The sequence below is a fragment of the Cebus imitator genome, unplaced genomic scaffold (assembly GCF_001604975.1).
Source record: "Cebus imitator isolate Cc_AM_T3 unplaced genomic scaffold, Cebus_imitator-1.0 Scaffold177, whole genome shotgun sequence".
NCBI lineage: Eukaryota > Metazoa > Chordata > Mammalia > Primates > Cebidae > Cebus > Cebus imitator.
The window spans coordinates 2,819,659-2,828,880 of record NW_016107492.1 but is presented as its reverse complement, the minus strand read 5'-3'; the positions used below and the strand labels follow the sequence as shown (position 1 = coordinate 2,828,880).

The 9,222-nt window shown below is 34.3% G+C and overlaps 1 protein-coding gene across 8 annotated transcripts in view; it reads left to right on the top strand.

Moving 5' to 3' along the window:
- PTPN13 (protein tyrosine phosphatase non-receptor type 13) overlaps positions 1-9,222 on the top strand; it is a 210,411-nt gene that overhangs the window by 45,524 nt on the left and 155,665 nt on the right. The window lies entirely within an intron of this gene.

Sequence of the window (9,222 nt, the reverse complement as noted above, 5' to 3'; positions counted from 1 at the left end):
CGCGCCATTGCACTCCAGCCTGGGTAACAAGAGCGAAACTCCGTCTCAAAAAAAAAAAAAAAAAAAGAATAATATAGGGTCAACGAGTATTTTGGTGTTTTCCTGTAGAGGAAGTCACTTGGTCCAAATGGTTGTGTGGCATTTTGGAGTTAGGAAAATTGTTAGAATCATCCTTTGATTGTCGAAAAGTATTTCATATTGTGTCAGAATTTGCACATGAAGATGGTGTTTGTCATTCACAGCACATGACCAAAACTTATTTAGAATAGTAGGTGAAAAAAGCAAGCTTCATCTAAAGATCAGTCTCTAAAATTAATTTGAATGCATAAATCATACACAAAAAAACCTGATAGAAATAAGTAAGGATTGAGGGTAGTGATAGTTCTGAAAGTGTGAAACCAGCAACATTAGCATCATTTGAAAACTTGTTAGATATGTAACAGTAAAACACAGAGACATACTGAATAAGAAACTCTGGGGGTGCAGCCCAGCAATTTGTGTTTCAACAAGCCCTCAAGGACATTCTGATGCATACTAAAGTTTGAGAACCATTTATAGGATAGAGTTGCTAAAGACCAGGAGCCGTGAGAACCTTTTGGAAAAATGCAGGATAACTACTGATTGAGTACAGGAAGGTCCAGAGATAGAGGAAGAGTGTTTGAGGACAGATGGTAAAGCTCTGTTGTTTTCGTTGTTGTTTTTTAAATTCAGAGACAGGATTGAGAAAAAACAATGTTGGGGCCCACACATTAGTGCTATAAGCTTTATGTTTGATGATCTTTAATTAGAGTTAGTATTAATTCAAAGAAAATTTTTCATTTTATCTAATACCACTTAACCAAAAATCTGGCTGTTTTAAATAAACATTATTGCTTTCAGAAAATTTTCAGAATGAAAAGTCTAGGCACTCCAGAGTATACAGAATGTAGCTATGCTCCAAAGGTGTTACTGAAGGAAAGACATGTTCATGGCATTATTCAGTCAATTAATAATTATCAATTAATATTTAAGAAATACCTTCTATTTGGGAGGTATTGTATGGAGGATCCAAATAAGTAGGTGTCACTGTTGCCTGTAAGGGATTTATTCAGATAAAAGACACAAGCGCAAATTTACCACTTCAAAACAGTGTGCCAAATGAGTGACATAGACAATAAGTACTACAGATGTTCAGAGGAGGGAGAGGGAATACTTCTTTTTATTATACTAATGGCAGGATTACTGCCCAGGCCATGACTCAGAGAATATAAAGCATCTTGCACACTGTAAGTACCTTAGGGTTTTTCTTTATTTCACATTTCATAATGTTTAATAGAGATTGAATGAATATAAAGGTCTTGTCATTGAGAAGCAATTATTGCATAACATATTCACACAGTATAATTAAGAGACCAGATGTATTATAAAATTAATTGTGAGGTAGTTGTGTCTTAAATATCATCCAATAGGAGCTGATTAGCATAAGGCCTCCAGTCTAGTTCGTAGAGTATTATTAGTAATACAGAAAAACTGAATTTATTTTTGTCAGTTTGAAGATTACCAATTGTTATGATTACCAATTGGAAATTTCTGTTTATTTGGAGGAAACAAATGCTTATCTGATTTATCAGAAATTTATGATTTTTCATTCTTTGTATTTGATAACACAATATCTTTTGGTATATTTGATCACACAATATATTTTTGTCATAAAGTTCTTCTCCTGAATCTTGTAATGAATTGAAATAAATAATTAACTAGTTTTCTTATTTTATAGATGAATGGTGGTAGTCTTAGTTCTTTAGTAGACTCCTTATGCATAACCCTAGGGGTGGTAGGGGGGAAAAAAGTAGGTAAAGTATAATAGTCTCCACGAAGTTTGTTTTTTTAAAATGCTTTCTTGTCGAACAGAAAACCAAACACCGCATTTTCTCACTCACAAATGGGTGTTGAACAATGAGAGCACATGGACACAGGAAGGGGAACATCACACACTGGGGGCTAGGGGAGGGATAGCAGGTGGTGGGGAGATTGGGGAGGGATAACATTAGGAGCAATACGTAATGTAGATGACAGAGGGGATGGATGCAGCAAACTACCTTGACATGTGTATACCTATGTAACAATCCTGCATGATCTGTACATGTATCCCAGAACTTATAATTTTAAAAAATGCTTTCTTGTCAGTGGCTTTTCTCCCTTATCACCTAGAACTTGTACATTGCTCCTGTTTCTTTTCCAGTATATGAAGGCAAGCATGCTGTTGACATTTCTATAAGAGGAGGCTGGACGTAAGCATTTCTGTTGGGGTATTACTGAACAAAGGTCAAGAACATTATTGATTTCTTCATCTTTTTGAGCCTCCCAGCAATTTAAGGTTTTCCATTTTTAAAAGCAAAATTGCTATGGTTATTATTCATAGTAGAATGATATCTAAGCATGGCCTTGTTGAAAGACATTATCTTCAAATAAATTTCTCTTCAGAGGAGGGAAAATGTAAGACTTTCAATAATTCTGCAATTCTAAACATGTAGGTGATGGGGATGACGCAAGGTGGGTCTCCTTTTGGTGTAAGTTTCTCAGTTTTATTGCCTTGTGGTTACTAAAACATACAATCTGTATGATTACCCTGAGAAATCATGAGATAGTATTCATGATCTATCTTTGTAAATATTCTGTAGTCATTAGAAAAGAATTGTACTTTTTATTACTAGGCTGTAGCTTAAGCTTGTTAATGTTTGTGCTTAAAAAAAAAAATTTAGCTTTATTAGTTGTATACTTTTATCAGTCAAATTCCTAGGGATAGTTAAAACTTGCCACTATGATTATGTTTTTGTCTGTCTTCTTCTGTAGTTACATATTTTCATGCAATTTTGTATGAGACATGTGATGGTTAGTGACTAATATAAATGGACAAGATATTTTATTAATATAAAGTAAGTTTTTTCTTTCTACAAGTCATTGCAGTAAATAGTTATCTGCTTTTAATATTGCCACCTTTATTTTTGTTGCCACTTACCTACCTTTTGTATCTCTAGTATAGCTTTCCTCCTTCATTTTCACATCCTCTGTGCTATAATTTAGGTATTTTTGTGAATAGTAGATAGCTAGATTTTATTTTTACCTAGCTGAGGAGTTGCTGTTCTTTAATTTGAAAGTTAATTGTAGTCATTGAAATAAAAGTTCTGGGGAAATTTTGCTAAGAATCTTTCTGTATTATGATTTCCCAGTTACATGCCTTTCAGTTCATCTTCCTCCTCCCCACCCCCATGCACTGCCCTAAATAGCTGGGATTACAGGCAGGTGCTACCACACCCAGCTACTTGTTTTTGTGTTTTTAGTAGAGTAGGGTTTTCACTATGTTGGCCAGGTTGGTCTCAAACTCTGACCTCAGTGGATCTACCCGCCTCAGCCTCCCAAAGTGCTGGGATTACAAGCATGAGCCACCATGCCTTACCCACTTCATCTTTTTAACTGATTATGAATCCTAGCTTATGTCAGAAAAACATATATACATTTAAGATTTTAGCTTTTATATCATGGATGAATTCATGTAGGAGCTCAGTGTTCCTACATAATAAAAAAAAAATGCTATTCTCTTGCTCTTTCTTAACAATCTTTAGAAGTGAGGTTATTGCTACCTTGGAAAACCTAGCTTACAACAATAGTAATTTGTATTTTTTTTTTTTTTTTTTTTTTTTTTTTTAGTTATGGAACTGTTGCTCTCTGCAGAAAACAGCTCTTTCGAATCTTGAGGTTTTAGGGTGTTAGACTGATTAGTCAAAGGAAGAGAATTACCTCACTTAGGCAAGGATATAAATCCCTTTATAAGTAGTCACTTCTGGTTCCCTGCTTTATAAATAAAAGAATAATTAATGAAATGAGTAATTTCAATAAACAGATAAAAGATAATAGAATAAAGCATTTAATAAAGAGAAATATTAAAAACAAACCAGGTTAATTGTCTACATTAAAAAGTTCCAAGAGATACCAGCAAGTGTCCCATGAAAATTGAAAGACCATGTTGTATTTCTTTTTTTTTTTTTTTTTGAGACAGAGTTTCACTCATGTTACCCAGGCTGGAGTGCAATGGCGCGATCTTGACTCACCGCAACCTCCGCCTCCTGGGTTCAGGCAATTCTCCTGCCTCAGCCTCCTGAGTAGCTGGGATTACAGGCACGCACCACCATGCCCAGCTAATTTTTTGTATTTTTAGTAGAGACGGGGTTTCACCATGTTGACCAGGATGGTCTCGATCTCTTGACCTCGTGATCCACCCGCCTTGGCCTCCCAAAGTGCTGGGATTACAGGCTTGAGCCACTGCGCCTGGCCGTATTTCTTATATTCTTTAGAAAACAAATTTGGATAAGGTTGTAGAGAACAGAGCATATATAATTATTTGGCTATGCTTCATTTTTATAAAGTCTTATAAGTAAAAATGACAAATTACTATAGAAAGCTAAGACAAATATCAAACTTCTCTTCACTCCTAAAAAAGTGCTTACAAATTAGCATTTATAGATAACTTTAAAAAATCTTATTAGGGAATAAATAATCTATTAAATAATATCAGCAAAATTTAGTGAATATTATGTTCTATTTTTTATACAATTACTTTTATTGCATAAATACTTTCAGGAAAATTCTCTTGCTACTAAAAGGAAAAAGTAAAAGAAATACCTACATAAACTCAGAACCACATATGTATTTTTTTATTTATGGAATCCAACTCTTAGAACTGAAAAGATTTTAGTCTGTTCAGTCTAATAATTTTAGAATTAAGGAAACAAAGCCCAGTTTAAATGACTTATAAGTGTTAATATTGGAAAAGCAGAAATAATGTAACTATTTTAAAGCAAGTCATTGTGAACTTATACCTATTTAGAGCTATTAAAACACTTCATGTGTACATAACAATGATGTTTAAAAACTGATAACACTTCTATAAATACAGGAGGTTTACAAAACCAGTATCAAGTGACATGATTTCAGATTCTATAGTTATTAAAAGAATAATAAGGGAAAATTATGAACAAAGGCAACAACTTACATGAAATGGACACCTTAAAAGACACAAACTACCAAACCTCACTCAAGAAAAAAAATGGACAACCTGAATTGTCCTGTATCTATTAAGATGATTGATTTTTTTTTTCTTTTCAGAGACAGAGTCTCACTTTGCCACCCAAGCTGAAGTGCAGTGGCGTGATCTTGGCTTACTGTAACCTCTGCCTCCTAGGTTCAAGCGATTCTCCTGTCTCCGCCTCCCAAGTAGCTGGGTCTACAGGTGCATGCCACCATGCTCAGCTAAATTTTTTTTTTTTTTGTATTTTTATTAGAGACGGGGCTTCGACATGTTGGCCAGGCTGGCCTTAACTCCTGCCTTCAAGTGACCCACACACATCAGCCTTGCAAATTGTTAGGATTACAGGCATCAGCCACAACACCTGGCCAAGATGATTGATTTTATATTTTAAAAATGCCTTATAGAGAATATTCCAGGCCCATGTTGTTTTACTAGGGAATTCTACTAAAAATATAAGGAAGAAATAATAGCAATGCTATACAAACACTAATAGAGCATTGAAAAGGAGGGTATACTTCCCAACTCATTCTATGAGGGCAGCATTACTATAATTTCAAAATCAGACAAATAGAGAAAATAAAACTACAAATCAATATAATGAACATAGATGCATAAATTCTTAAGAAAACTTTAATTAATTGAATCCAACAATATATAAAAAAGATAGCACATCATGATCAAAGGGATCCTAGAAATGCAAGATTGGTTTAACATTCACAAATCAATCAAGATAATTGACCATAGTAGCAACAATTAAAAAAGGAAAACTACATTATCTTTTTAATAGATGCAGAAAAAAATTTGGTAATATCCAATATTCATTTCAATCTTAAAAAGCTGTCAACTAGGGGGCCAGGCATGGCAACTCACACCTGTAATCCCAGCATTTTGGGAGCCTGAGTCAGGAGAGATTGCTTGAGCCAAGGAGTTCATGACCAGCCGGCAAAACATGGTGAAACCCTGTCTTTACAAAAAAAATACAAAACTTAGTAGGGTGTGGTGGCATACACCTGTAGTACCAGCTGTTCGAGAGGATGGCTTGAGCCCAGGAGGTTGCAGTGAGCCAAGATAGCACTACTGCACTCCAACCTGGGCAACAGAGTAAGACCCTGTCTAAAAAAAAAAAAAAGCTCTGATCTAGGAATGGAAAGGAACTACCTCAATCTGATAGTGGTGAAACATTGGCTATTCCCCTAAGATCAGGAATAGGTCAAGGATATCTGCTCTCATTACTTATATTGAACATTATATTCTAAGTTCTAACTAGTGCAAATAAGACAAATAAGGGCATCCAGATTAGAAAAACAGTAAAACTATATATTTGAATATGACATGGTCTCTACAGAAAATTTGATAGAATCCAAAACTCAAACTCATAAATGTTTAACAAGTTGAAAGATACAAGATCAACATGCAAAAAACAACTGTTTTACAATTTAGAAATGGTAAAAAAAAAAAAAAAAAAAAAAAAAAAAAAAAAAAAAAAAAAAAAAAAAAAAAAAAAAAAAAAAAAAAAGGAAAATATGAAATACAAAATTTAGAAATATGAAAAAAATTAGGAATTAAGCTGGCAAAAGATACGAAGGCCTATTTTGCAAAAACTAAAACACAATGCTGAGAGAAATTAACACCTAAATAGATAGAGCTATGCTGTGTTCCTGTATCAAAAGACTCAGTATTGTTCAGATGTCAATTTTCTCTAAATTAATCTCTACATTCAGTGCAATTCCAACAGGCTATATGTTTTTGTAGAAATTGACAAGTGGATTGTAAAATTCATATGGAAATTCAGTGAACTTAGAGTAGCCAAAACAACTTTGAAAAAGAACAGTGTTTGAGGACTCTTACTACCTAATTTCAAAATTTATTATAAAGCTACAGTAATCAAAATAAACAACTGGATGAGTTTAACATAATAGAATCCAGAAATAAATCTGCACCAATATGGTCAATTGGTTTTCAAGAAAGAAGGGATGCTCTTTTCAATGAATGGTGCTGTAACAACTGGATATCCATATACCAAAAATTAAAGTTCTAAAAGAGACAGTAATTGTGTCCCTGAGTTAAGCAGAGGTGTCTTAAATATGGTAGTTCCATTTTTAGTTTTTTGAGGAATCTCCATACTGTTCTCCCTAGTGACTGTATTAATTTACATTCCCACCAACAATATACAAGGGTTCCCCATTCTCCTCATCCTTACTAACATTTATTATTGCCTTTCTTTTTTATACAAGTCATTTTAACTGGAGTGAGATTATATTTCATTGTAGTTTTAAATTTCTCTGATGATTAGTGATTTTTCAGCATTTTTTATATACCTGTTGGCCATTTGTATGTCTTCCTTTGAGAAATGCCCATTCAGATAATTTGACCACTTTTTAATTGGCATACTTTGTTTTTTTCCTCTTATATTGTTTGTGTTCCTTATACATTCTGGCTATTAATCCCTTATCAGATGGATAGTTTACAAAAATTTCTCCCATTCTGTGGGTTGTCTTTGTGTTGTTTCCTTTCCTATGCAGAAGCTTTTTAGCTGGATGTGATCCTATTTGTTCAATTTTGCTGTGAACAAAAATGATTTAATTGCCTATGCTTCTGAGTCTTGCTCAAGAAATCTTTGTGCACACCAATGTCCTGGGGCTTTTTCCCAATATTTTTTTCTAGTAGCTTCACAGTTTCAGGTCTTAGATTTAAGTCTTTAAGATGTTTTGATTTGATTTTTGTATATGGCAAGAGATAGGGGTCTATCTTCATTCTTTGGCATATGGATATTCAGTTTTCCCAGCATTATTTATCGAAGAGAATGTTCACTGCAGCCTCTGCCTTCTGGGTATAAGCGATTCTCCCTGCCTCAGGCTTTCAAGTAGCTGGGATTACAGGTGCCCACCACAACACCCAGCTAATGTTCATATTTTTAGTAAAGACATGTTTTTGCCATGTTGGCCAGGCTGGTCTCAAACTCCTGATCTTAGCTGATCTGCCTGCCTGGGCCTCCCAAAGTGCTGGAATTACAGGCATGAGCCACCGCGCCTGGCCTTTATCACTGTTTTATAGGGTTGTGTTTTTGTTTTTTCGTTTTGAAGCGTGGTCTCACTCTGTCACCCAGGTTGGAGTGCAGTGGCATGATCATGGCTCACTGCACCCTCTGCCTCATAGGCTCAAGTGATCCTCCCACCTCAACCGCCTGAGGAACTGGGACAACAGACATGCACCATGCTTGGCTAATTTTTGTATTTGTTTGTAGAGAAGGGATTTTACCATGTTGCCCAGGCTCGTCTCAAATTCCTAAGCCCAGACTATCTGCCCACCTCAGCCTCCCAAAGTGCTAGAATTATAGGCATAAGCCATTGCACCAGCCTGTTTTATAGTTTTAATTGTAGAGATCTTCTACTTCTTTGGTTAAGTTTATTGCTAGGTATTTTATCTGTGGCATTTGTAAATGGAATTACTTTCTTAATTTCTTTGTCAAATTGTTTGCTATTGGTATAAAAATGCTACTGATTTTTGTATGTTGATTTTTGTGTTCTTTTACTTTACTGAATTTGTTTATCAGTTCCAATAATTTTCTGGTAGAGTGTTTAGGTTTTTCTAAATACAAGATCATATCATTTGCAAATAAGAATAATTTGACTTCTTTTTTTCCAGTTTGGATGTCCTTTATTTCTCTAATTGCTCTAGCTAGAACTTCTAGTACTATTTTGAATAAAAGTAGTGGAAGTAGGCATCCTTATCTTGTTACAGATCTTAGAGGAAAGGCTTTCAGTTTTTTTCCATTCAGTATAGTACTAGCTGTGTGTTTGTCATATATGGCCCTGATCACGTTGAGGTATGTTCCTTCTATATTGTTTGTTCAGAGTTTTTATCATTAAATTTTATTTAATGCTTTTACAACATGTATTGAAATGATCTTATGGTTTTTGTCTTTTATTCTGTTGATAAGATATCTTCCATTTATTGATTTGCCTATGTTGAACTATCCTTCCATCCCTGGGATGAATCCCACTTGAACATGATGAATGTCTTTTTACCTTACTGTATATTGTTAGTATTTTGTTGAGGATTTTTGCGTTTCTATTTATCAGTAATATTAGCCAGTAGGTTTTTTTTTTTTTTTTTTTTTTTTTTTTTTTTTTNTTTTAATGTGTTTTTGTCTGGTT